The sequence below is a fragment of the Euprymna scolopes genome, chromosome 20 (assembly GCF_053919585.1).
Source record: "Euprymna scolopes isolate OS-2025 chromosome 20, ASM5391958v1, whole genome shotgun sequence".
NCBI classification, from domain to species: Eukaryota; Metazoa; Mollusca; class Cephalopoda; order Sepiida; family Sepiolidae; genus Euprymna; species Euprymna scolopes.
This window is the reverse complement of record NC_136501.1, coordinates 74,012,160-74,024,771: the sequence shown is the minus strand read 5'-3', so window position 1 is coordinate 74,024,771 and position 12,612 is coordinate 74,012,160. Positions and strand designations below refer to the sequence as shown.

The following is a 12,612-nucleotide window of genomic DNA, read 5'->3' as shown; positions in this document are numbered from 1 at the left end:
ATATAAAATATGTGCTGTATATTACTCTTGCAGAGCGTAGGTAACATTATATTAAATATATTTTGTACATTACTTGTGCTGAGGGTATATACAATTTTATTCAATATGTGTTGTACATGACTTGTACGGAGGGTAGGTAAAATTATATTAAATATGTGTTGTACATTACTTGTACTGACGGTAGGTAAAATTATATAAAATATGTGTTGTACATTACTTGTACTGAGGGTAGGTAAAATTATATAAAATATGTGTTGTATATTACTTGTACTGAGGGTAGGTAAAATTATATTAAATATGTGTTGTATATTTCTTGTACTGAGGGTAGGTAAAATTATATATAATATGTGTTGTGCATTACTTGTGCGGAGGGTAGGTAAAATTATATTAAATATGTGTTGTACATTACTTGTGCTTAGGGTATATACAATTATATTAAATACGTGTTGTGCATTACTTGTGCTGAGGGTAGGTACAATTATATTAAATATGTGTTGTACATTACTTGTGCTGAGGGTAGGTAAAATTATATTAAATATGTATTGTACATTACTTGTGCTGAGGGTAGGTAAAATTATATTAAATATGTGTTGTACATTATTTGTGCTGAGGGTGGGTAAAATTATATTAAATATGTGTTGTACATTACTTTTGCTTAGGGTAGGTAAAATTATATTAAATATATGTTGTACATTACTTGTGCTGAGGGTAGGTAAAATTATATGAAATATGTGTTGTACTTTATTTGTGCTGAGGGTAGGTAAAATTATATTAAATATGTGTTGTACATTACTTGTGCTGAGGGTAGGTAAAATTATATTAAATATGTGTTGTACATTACTTGTGCTGAGGGTAGGTAAAATTATATTAAATAGGCGGTGTACATTATTTGTGCTGAGGGTAGGTAAAATTATATTAAATATGTGTTGTGAATTACTTTTGCTGAGGGTAGGTAAAATTATATTAAATATGTGTTGTACATTACTTGTGCTGAGGGTAGGTAAAGTATATAAAATATGTGCTGTATATCACTTGTGCTGAGCGTAGGTAAGATTATATTAAATATGTGTTGTACATTACTTGTGCTGAGGGTATATACAATTATATTAAATATGTGTTGTGCATTACTTGTGCTGAGGGTAGGTAAAATTATATTAAATATGTGCTGTATATTACTTGTGCTAAGCGTAGGTAAAATTATATAAAATATGTGTTGTACATTACTTGTGCTGAGGGTAGGTAAAATTATATTAAATATGTGTTGTACATTACTTGTGCTTAGGGTATATACAATTATATTAAATACGTGTTGTGCATTACTTGTGCTGAGGGTATATACAATTATATTAAATATGTGTTGTACATGACTTGTACGGAGGGTAGGTAAAATTATATAAAATATGTGTTGTACATTACTTGTACTGAGGGTAGGTAAAATTATATTAAATATGTGGTGTGCATTACTTGTGCGGAGGGTAGGTAAAATTATATAAAATATGTGTTGTAAATTGCTTGTGCTGAGGGTAGGTAAAATTATATTAAATATGTGTTTTGCGTTACTTGTGCTGAGGGTAGGTACAATTATATTAAATATGTGTTGTACATTACTTATGCTGAGGGTAGGTAAAATTATATAAAATATGTGTTGTACATTACTTGTGCTGAGGATAGGTAAAATTATATTACATATGTGTTTTGCATTACTTGTGCTGAGGGTAGGTAAAATTATATTAAATATGTGTTGTGCATTACTTTTGCTGAGGGTATATACAATTATATTAAATATGTGTTGTGCATTACTTGTGCTGAGGGTAGGTAAAATTATATAAAATATGTGTTGTAAATTACTTGTGCTGAGGGTTGGTAAAATTATATAAAATATGTGTTGTAAATTGCTTGTACTGAGGGTAGGTAAAATTATATTAAATATGTGTTGTACATTACTTGTGCTGAGGGTAAGTAAAATTATATTAAATATGTGTTGTACATTACTTGTGCTGAGGATAGGTAAAATTATATTAAATATATGTTGTACATTACTTGTGCTGTGGGTAAGTAAACTTGTATTAAATATGTGTTGTGCATTACTTGTATTGAGGGTAGGTAAAATTATATAAAATATGTGTTGTAAATTACTTGTGCTGTGCGTAGGTAAAATTATATTTAATATGTGTTGTACATTACTTTGCTGAGGGTAGGTAAAATTTTTGTTAAATATGTGTTGTGTTTTACCTGTTCTAGCGAAAATAAACATAATTCATATAATGCTATAAATTACCTATCCTAAAGAAGGTACAATTATTTCATGCATGTGTAATACCCATCCTGGGGTAGGTAAAGTGTCCGTTGGCTCGAGATATTAGATGATACATAAAAAACAAAAAATCCTCTATCCTAAGGGTATGTTTAATAGTAACTTGATTTTTCTTATTGTTTAATACAGTCTCGAGCGCGCCGAGTAGCCCTGCTTGTAAATAATAAACTGTAAGTAATCTAAAAAAAAGCTATTTTGTCTATATAGGAAAATAAAATAAACGCATAGAATAATGTGCAATTAAAAATAAAGACAATACTATTAAATCATTTACAGCTTGTCAAACTTTTGACTGTAAAAGGTTTCAGGCTCTACCCTTTATTTAATTAGCGAGAGTATATTGTTGTCGTTCGGTTAGACTCAAACGAAAAGCAATAATTTAAAAAGCAAAAACATGAGAAAAATTGCAAAAAAAAATATTTCTTAGAATTGAGCATATTGATTAAATCTTCCTTACAGAATTGAGGTAATTTTAATAATCAACACTAAACATTGAATATTATATTGCTACATGAAAACCAGTTTGGAAATGTAGCCGAACTGTTAATATAAAATGTATCAATCGCTTTATTGCAGATTAGTAAAACATCAATATTTCACTAAATATACGTCATACAAATATGAAAATTGTATAATCAAATTACTGTCTCACGGTTAGTTAGTCCCCAAACCTTTATTTCAATCCATGCAATATTCACGAGGTTGTGACATTTTATTTATTATCAAGTAATTTATGCTGTCCATCGCTTTATTGCAGGTATTTTAAACTGCCAAAAGGGGCGATTAACGGTCATGGAAAAGAAAATAATTTTTGCTGGACTCGCAGAAGGATTGTTCATCAAAGATTTTGCTACAGAGCTGGAAAAGGATCCAAGAACTTTGGCTTCATTCATGAACAACCTCAACACCAACTCCAGAAAGGATAAGGGCACCAGGAGAAATCTTTCACATTGTAATATTCGGAAAATATGCAGGGATGTCAACCAAAACTCAAACAGCACCAGTGGTTCCAGTTTTGCAAGAGCTAGAATTGCTCCGGGATCCAGACAGGCCGAATGTAATGTGTTGAATAAGATAGCTAGGAACATCAAAACTAATCCAAGGCCTCCATTGAGCAAACAATATAGGCGAAAACGAATGGCTTGGGAACAGAGTAACAGGAAAATTGATTTCCAACGTGGCTTATTCACAGATGGGACTCGTGCTACTTTTGACGGTCCGGATGGATGGGCCAAAGTTTGGAACTCGAACGGTGATCTAACTCATTACAGAGTTCATCGCCAAGGAGGAGGTGGAGTAATCATGTTTTGGGCGGGAAAAGTTATTTGGGCAATTCCGAGTTCCAGAGGGTGTAAAACGTACCAGTAATGCGTACACGGCCTTTTTGAATAAACATTTGTCACCATGGCTAGATGATCCACTATTGTCACGTCGTTTTCAGATGATTTTTATGCACCATCCCAATCTGTTAGGGCGACTGCAGCCTTCCGTGAATCTATGGGCTTCTTTGGAGAAAGTATTATGACCTGACCACCGTGTTCTCCAAACCTTAACCCCATTGAATATATCTGACCAAAAGAGGAGTTTATGAGGGAGGAGAGCAATTTACTTCAAACAATGCCTTGTGGAGAAGAGTTAACATTGATAGAGGCAAAGCTATTTTTTGAGGACAAACAATTGACTTCCCGGGGGACAAATGGTTGTTTTAAGTTATTTAACAAACGGTGGACATGTCGATAAATAATTCATTTATTTGAGGCTTAGCACCTGAGATGTGCTTTTTCTCATTATTCTTTGACAGAAAATTATAATAAAAAATAAATTTTCATGATAAGACATTCTATTTTTGCACAAAACCAACATTTTTAGAGACCTGCAATAAAACCATGGACATCAGAACTTTCCCGATAAAGAATAGGATGACTATATCATGAATTTGAATAAAAATTTGGAAAATAACTAACCTTAAGCAGTCCTTTGATGATATAATTTTCATTTTGTTGTGACGCATATTTAGTGAAATATTGATTTTACTAATCTGCAATAAAGCGATTGATGCAGTTTATATCTTTGACCACATAGATGTTGTATATTATGCTTCCTTTCGCATTACAATGTTGATTCAAAGCATGATTTTATTATAAGATTCTTATTTTGATTATTTATAATATATATATTATTATTATTATTATCATTATTATTATTATTATTATTATTATTATTATTATTATCATTATTATTATTATCATTATTATTGTTTGTATCAGTGTGTTTGTCGTAATTAGCAATGCAGTTGACTAATATCGACTGGCAGTTGGCTTCGCTCGGTGCCAAGTGAAACTGTGACGTTGAACTCTGCCAAACGAATGGCAACCACTGTCATTGATGTCATCGCATCGTTAGGTTTTAAATATTTAGCGATAGGCTGCCTTTCTTATGTTCGACCCGTCCTCTTCCCGAAGAGTTCATCGTGGAATAAGATAGAAGGGATTTACTGTAATTGGCCACGGTTTACGCCTAGAAAATTGGGCTATTTCTTTTTCAAATGGGCGATTTCTTGAGATAATATCATTAAGGTTTTCCTATATTTAACAAAATATGTATTCTTATAATTTAGTATCGCTGTCGTAATGGAAATGCACACACGCACACAAAGATACGTAAATGTAAGTTAATAAAATATTCTGCAAGTAGATACTTTATCAAGAATTGTCTAAATAATATAGATGTGATTGCTTACCAATGATAACCGCTGATAGACCCAATAGTTTTAGTGGCATAACGATCCCATATATTTCCAGTACTTTCCATATTTTTGTTAATAGTTGTAAACGATTTTTGGTTATGGCAAAAGACGCACACTATTATATCCCGCTAGCAATACCCATTATTTTAATTAATTACAATAAACCTTTCTTTGGTTTAGGTATTCCCAGCATTGTTACAGTGGATGTCTGGTAAGTACTGTATCTCTAGTATCTTTCCTTTATTCCTGATCTTTCATCAATGATTTATATAGTAGTAGCCTAGGCTTGGTCGAACACTTTGTTTATTTTTATAAGATTTTATTTTATTTTGGCGGGGATCTGTTTATGAAATTTATCGCAGTTTCAGATGCAAATGCGACAGAAACGAGAATGTTACATATTAGAAAACAATATTTAAAGGAATTGAATCTTGTTAACAATGTCAAAAATACTCATTTAAAAGTGACTTGTGGTCATTTTTAACATGAATCAAGAATCTAGCAAATGAAAATATTGATTGCTATTTGGAAATTATTTTAATTGGTGATGTAATACTCGCTGGCTCCTATTTGTTCCAGAAATTCCGCACTCTAACATTTAACTACGGGAATAATTCTATAACTATTTAAAGAAAATGGGAAAAAAACAAAACAGACGAAATTCAGGTATTATGAACATGTATGTATACATGTGTGTTGGGACACTTCGTAAGTTAAAAAAACAACATATATACATGTTATGTAGAAAAAACGCTGTGAAAAGTAACATTCTGACGACACATATTCTATATTTTTTGGTTGGTGACAGGATAGTTGTCGATTTATAATTTTGCTTAAACAAGAAGTTCTAGATCCCAATATTTCATTAAGGGGTAATGTAGAAAAGAGGAAGGTAAAATAATAAAAAAATACGACGAATACGATTAGGAAGTGAATTAATGCAGATATTTCTGTATTCTGGAATTTTTCGTTTATGAAAAATACGCAACCAAGTTATATATACAACTATTCTAAAGTAACTGTGTGTTTATTTATTTCCGGTCTGTTTGACTGCAACCTAACAGAATTATGTGGGTAATATAAGACGGCGGAAGCAGAAAGGGGAAATAATTTTTTGACGGAGTCTCGTTTTAAATATCTACTAAAATCAAGTAATTATACATTGGACACAAATTTTTCACCGATTATTAAGTGAAGAATAAACTTATAACGTTGTTTTCATAATCGATATATATATATATATATATATATATATATATATATGAGCAAACAGTTAATAAAATATGTTAAAAAACACTTTGAAATGAGTTAAAAACAAATTTATCTGAAAAGGAAACAATAGATAAATAGATTATGAACTCTATTTCCTATTTCATTTTATCGAGCTTTTACATCTGGCTGAGATAATTTTATAAATATTAATTCTTTAATATTTATAATATACTTTAATTTGACCATCTTGGATCATTTTGGTAAATTTAATTGTAATTTTTATTTTATTTGATATATATATATATATACATATATATATATATGTCTACAAAATGGTTACAAATATCTTTAAAACAATATGTTGTATTGTGAGGAGTGTGAGGATTGAATAAAAAAAAACTACCAGATTTTAAGAATGAAAATCCGAATTTTGAATAGGTTTACTTTTTTATCCATTGTGTATTGGAGTGTGAAATTCGCTGTATATGTTAAGACTAATTATTCTTTCAGATTTGCAAACATATATATTTCATAATTTTCACGAACACAAATAATTTTACATCTTTAAAAATAAAATAATAATTTTCTTTTAGGGAGCTCAATATTTCTACTATACCATTAAATAGAAAATGCTTTGAAAAATTGATACCACAAACGAAAAATTCGATAAATAAATGCGAATTTTGCTAAAAATACGATAATTTCCTTCGGCAATTTTTCTTTACGTGATATTTCCTCACTTATGCATGACGATAAGACCTACACCCATTTCTTCCAATTTACAAACAGTTGCTATCTCCCACTTTTCCATTTTGCTGTGACTTACGCTTGACTAGTTTAAAGTGTGTGGGGCTTGTATCTACCACACTTTCTCGTCCCATAGCGTCTCCAACACATGTAGCGTCTAACATTCCAAAAATGGTCACCTATTTGGTACTGGCCAGCTTCATCGTTGCTTAATTTCGGAGGATATGTAGGCAACAAATATGGATCACTTGTGAAAAATAATTCAACCCTAATAAACTTGATTCCTCACTTAACATTAAAAAAAAACGTTAAAATACATGGAACTTTACATGTCTAAATGACTTCATTCATTCATGTAAAGGCAACCGTAGTTTCTTTCAAACTATCATTAAATTTTGGATTGTTTAATTTCGCCACCGACATTAATAGAGTGAGATAAAAGATGGAATTATTTGAAATTTTGGTACTTATGTTATATATTTTTGCATATTCTCATTGCAAATTATCCTAAATCTTATTTAGATAAAATAATGGATTCCAAAACGTTTTTAAAATATATAAAAGTGTTATCCATCGAGCCAAAGTAGCAGTGAATTGTGCATATTTGGAAAATTAAAAATTTTACATTCTATGAAAAATATTTTAAAAATTTTTATGTTATTCTGCTTTTCGTATGATAAAACTCAGATTTTTACCTTTCTGGACACAAATTGCTAAAGAATAATGGATTTAAATAGAGTTTAATTCGTTTAAAAAACAACAGCTTTTCTACCATTTTTTGGCCGTGCCTCGTGCAATAAAACAACTATATGTTATATTTGTTTAACCGAAAGTCGATTTATTTTTGTTATCTTGGTAAAATTAAACAATCGACGATTTGTCTGTTGGTTTAGGTAATAAATTTTTCTCTCAAAATTAAACTACAGAATGACTGTATAATTGCTTAAAGGAGGGGGAACCATAAAAATGTTCTTAGCAAGCGAAATACGGAGAGTTATATAATGAGTTAATCTATTTCTCTCAGGTAATACCGAATCAATCAGTAATTCCGGGTAAGATATACGATTACATTGCTAATAACCGAAATTATTATACGTTATTTATATTGCACTATTATTGTCGAAATACGTCTTGTTATTTGCAATCAGTTGTTACTATATCTATTCTGAAATAAAACATGTAAAAACAAGTAAACTCAACCAACGTAATTGATTAACTAATTAATGATATTTGCACGCTATTGGTCGGCAACACTTCTTAATCCACTAATTAAAAGTTGCATTTTATATGAATCAACCGTATAAGTCAATTGCGAACATGATTTATTGGTAAGACATTTTACTTCTTCTCGCCGAGCAGTATCTGAATTTTCAATAGAAAACTTTTAATTTAATTTCAATTTGTGACATGTCAAATCAACAAGGGTAGCGCTCAGTTAATGTTATACTAAATTGTGTCGTCGCTTTAGATGCTCCGTAGCGATTAGTGGGCACTGATTTTTGGTGCCAGACCCCGCGCCATATCGCCACACTTTGGTATGCCACTGCTCTGAGAAGAAAAGCACAACTGATGAAAATCGCTTTAAAAAGTAGCTACAAGGCCGAAATCCTTGTTGTTTATTTGTAAGGTAAACGAAAATTCTATGAGCAAGGTTTCCTTTCTAGAAGTCTACGGAACATATTACTGCTGGACTACTTCTAAGCTGACTATAATATGGTTCTTTTTTTAAATTTATTGTTGAGCCGTCCGTTGATATAATTCAACCAAAATTTCACTACAACTTATCATGTTCTCTCACCATCTATCCAACACGTATAACTTCTTATCCTTCAGTGGCATTCAAGACTTGATAAGTGGTGACCTCCGCCACGTACAAAAACAAACAAACAATATTAACGCTGTTTTACTGATTGCAAACAAACAGCAATTGTTTTTACAGTTTTCTTAAAATGTAATTCAATTGTAAAACAAGTGAAACGAGCTCATATATTATTCAATATTAATTGTATCACGTAATAACGAGAGGCGCGAGAACAGCCATGAACACAATCAATATCAAAACCTTTCCAGACAATTATTATCTACAAGAGGCGTTTTATATCTGCGATGGGAAGAAATATATACGTATTTCAATTTCAAAGACAACGCTGGGCAGATTTAAAGATTTTCACTATTTCGTCATCATATCTATCCATCTATCTATCTATCTATCTATATATATATATATATATATATATATATAGTAATACACATATGCATATATATATGCATATGTGTGTGTATCTATTTAACACAATAAAATATAAATAAGCATAGTATATAGATGTGTTACATATTTACCGCTTTGTTGTGTGGCTTTGTGTGCTGGCCGTGGCTAAGGAAGCGGAAAATTTACAAATGTATGAACTTAATGTTTATAAATATTTCTTTTTTTCTATTAAAGTTAACTTATTTGAAACATTTTTTACAAAGGCATAACCACTTATCAATCCTGGAGGCCATTCGAAAATAAGTGTTAATGAGTGTATATTAGTCAATAAAAATGTCGTAGTAATCGTTAGTAGAGAAATTTGGTAAATTCGATTACTTCTGGCTCATTAAGAACTTGTTCACTTTGGACTTGAAGACGGCTATATTGTAATCAGCTGGAAAGCAAGAAAACGAAACAGAGTTCCACAGTCGTGCAGTTCTAAGAAAGTAGATTGGTTTATGACCCTTGCGTTTAGGTTTGGGCACAGATAAAGAGTGGGGGAAATTATTGATAGTGGTTTCAGCGTGACGAGTGTATTTAGTGAAAATCAGGCCAAGATTGGAGCTCAAACTAGCATTTGCTATGAACATTGGAAAAGAGGTTGAAGTGCAAAGAAAAGTGCATCTTCTACCAAGCTACAAAGTCTGTTTTGAACTCTTTGTTAAGACATGATAAGCTGCTGCCCAGATGTGGCAACAGTAATCCATCCTTAGACATACGCAGCTCTTATACAAGCAGAGATATGCATCGGCAGAGAGGTATCTACTGGAGCAGTAGAACGATCCCCCCATTTTTCCAGCAGCCTTGGTAACGGATTTGATCTACGTGTTCCATCTCAGATCAGGAGTAAAGGTCAGGTCAAAAAATGGAAACTCCCCAAGACGAGAGTAATTCATTTCAATTGATGCACCACTTTAATTTATACATGCCTATGCAGACGTCGGGTGTTTTTATATTTCACCAATCAAATACTTAATTTATGAGTTTGAAAAATTACATTTTTATCAGGCAATTCACTTCAATTTATGCACCACGTGATCAAGATCAATGAAGAGAAAATCAGAGGGAACTTGGTCGTTTATAGCCTTTGAATCGTTGCCATCGATTGCAGTGTCCTCAGTATAAATGTCTACGAATGATCTTAGGATGTGATTTGGGAGATCATTGATGTAGATCAAGAAGAGAGTTGAACCCGGGATGGATCCCTGAGAGGCTCCAGCATTAACACTGTGACCTTCTGATTTTTTCCCATCAACTACTACACTTATTAACTTATCAGAGAGAAATGATTCAACAATTGAAAATACATTTCTAGTTATACCGTAGCTGGAGGTTTTGGCGAATAGACTTTTATGGCATACCCTATTTAAGGCTTTTGATATGTCAAGGGCAATTGCCCTAGAAAGAGAGCCTCCGCTTAGAGATTCGGTAAACTTATGACATATAACTGTTAGCACATTTACTGTAGATCTTGTAGCACGGAAACCATATTGCATGTCACCGAGGAGGTTGTTTTTGCTGAGATGTTTGACTACTTCTCTATTTAACACAGATTCAAGCAACTTACTTATGACGCACAGTAGACTGTTTGGTCTATATTAAGAGGGAGATGACCGATCACCTGAATTTTTAACTACGGGACATACTGATGAGGTTTCCCGGGTGTTGGGAAGTAAATACTACTTAAGATAACGGTTAAACAGTTTTCTAAATATGGGAGCTAGTTCTGGTTGGAGCTTCTTTAGCACTATAGTAGGAATAACATTGGGGCTAGTTGCTTTACTGGAATCGAGGATTTTGATTAGCTTGGTCCTAAACGCATTGAGTAGAATTAGCTGCAAAGATTTTGGCAAAGAGTTTAGATTTGTGTGATGTTGACGAGATTACCAAAGGTCCATTGATGATGGTTAGGATAGAGCACACACTTCTATTCAGGTGCCTTTTTTTATTTGTCAAAATTGGTGGGAACCAAGCCATTGCTCAGCTACATTGGACTTGGCAGACTGAGTATACAACTCTCTCGCATTCTTTATTACTCTTTTTTGGTGGTTGCTGCCATTCCTGGGGGCGGCTTTTGTTACAGTACATCTGTTACGTCGGAAGCAATGCGATTGCAACCTTCCGATCTATCGAAAACTTTATTCTTTTATACGTCTCCTTTTTTTTTAACGTTACCATGTACGATTTACACTTAGATGACAATACGGCTGTATTTAAATCTAGTGTAAAAAGAATCGTGGTATTCATCGCCCCACAAGTATTTAACTTCAGGTTTAGCAAGAAGTTTGTTTTATAATTTTGGTGGCATAAATTAATGAAATTTCATTTTCCACTTAAGCGTGATGGAACAATAGAATTTCTTTTTCAACAATACTCGTGAAATAATAATCGACGAACGGTACATGATATAAAGATGTTTTGACATATATATAGCAATATACAAAATGCAATCGATTCGAAAATGCTATTTTAAAGTAAAACAAACGTAACTGCCCGATTTAAGACATATATAAAGACTTGGACGCATAGTTCAAAATATAGTTGCTTAGTATAATTCCATAGTCGTTTACCGTTTCTTAAAAAAGATTTAAACATTATTTTTTTATTCTTTAGCTTTTCTGGTGTATCATTATTGTTGATAAATACAGATGCCACCAATTACTATTTATTGTCAACGACAGCGAATATTGAGATGAATTTAACTTTGACAGTTACAATTCCGGATTTTGCCATTTTTTTTTTCTTCGGCAGTCATTTTCTTTTCGTTTATCATAATAATCGAAAACAGAAATTGTTTTGTTTATGTATTTTTAAGATGGCGAAGAAGACTGTGATGGCAAAATCAGATTGCTAAACGTAAAATCTGAATTTAAAAAAAAGAAAGAAAATAGTTTATATTGCAACGACATGCAAGTATAATTCTTCTTGCTATCCATCTTTAACGCATTCCCAATCCAACGAATGATTTATAAATCTCAACCTTGGCTTAATGTGTAGAATCGGTCCAGTGTAAAGTTAATAACTTCCGCTTGCAAGCAGGCCGTCCCCAGAGAGATGTACCAGAAAATATCGGTTAATAGTCGCGGGACCTCTTATTCGGTTTGGGTCGCTGCAATTTGACACAAGATGCAGAAAACCGTAGTCAGCGTGGAGACATCGAAACAACTGAAAGAGGGCTAGACACATCTTGGATGATTACATCTTAATGTAACCCCTATCAACTGTTTTAAAACTAGCTTTTACTTGGGTATCATTTTATGCTAATTTTCTTAATTCAGATTTTCCTTGGAAATTCAGACTAGATTTTTCAGATAGCTTTTAATTGTTTTGAACTGAAAATAG

At 32.2% G+C, this 12,612-nt stretch overlaps 1 protein-coding gene across 1 annotated transcript in view; it reads right to left on the bottom strand.

The window, feature by feature from the left end:
• The window catches only part of LOC145241463 (glutamate receptor ionotropic, NMDA 2B-like), an 849,005-nt gene that overhangs the window by 72,768 nt on the left and 763,625 nt on the right, over positions 1-12,612 (bottom strand). The window lies entirely within an intron of this gene.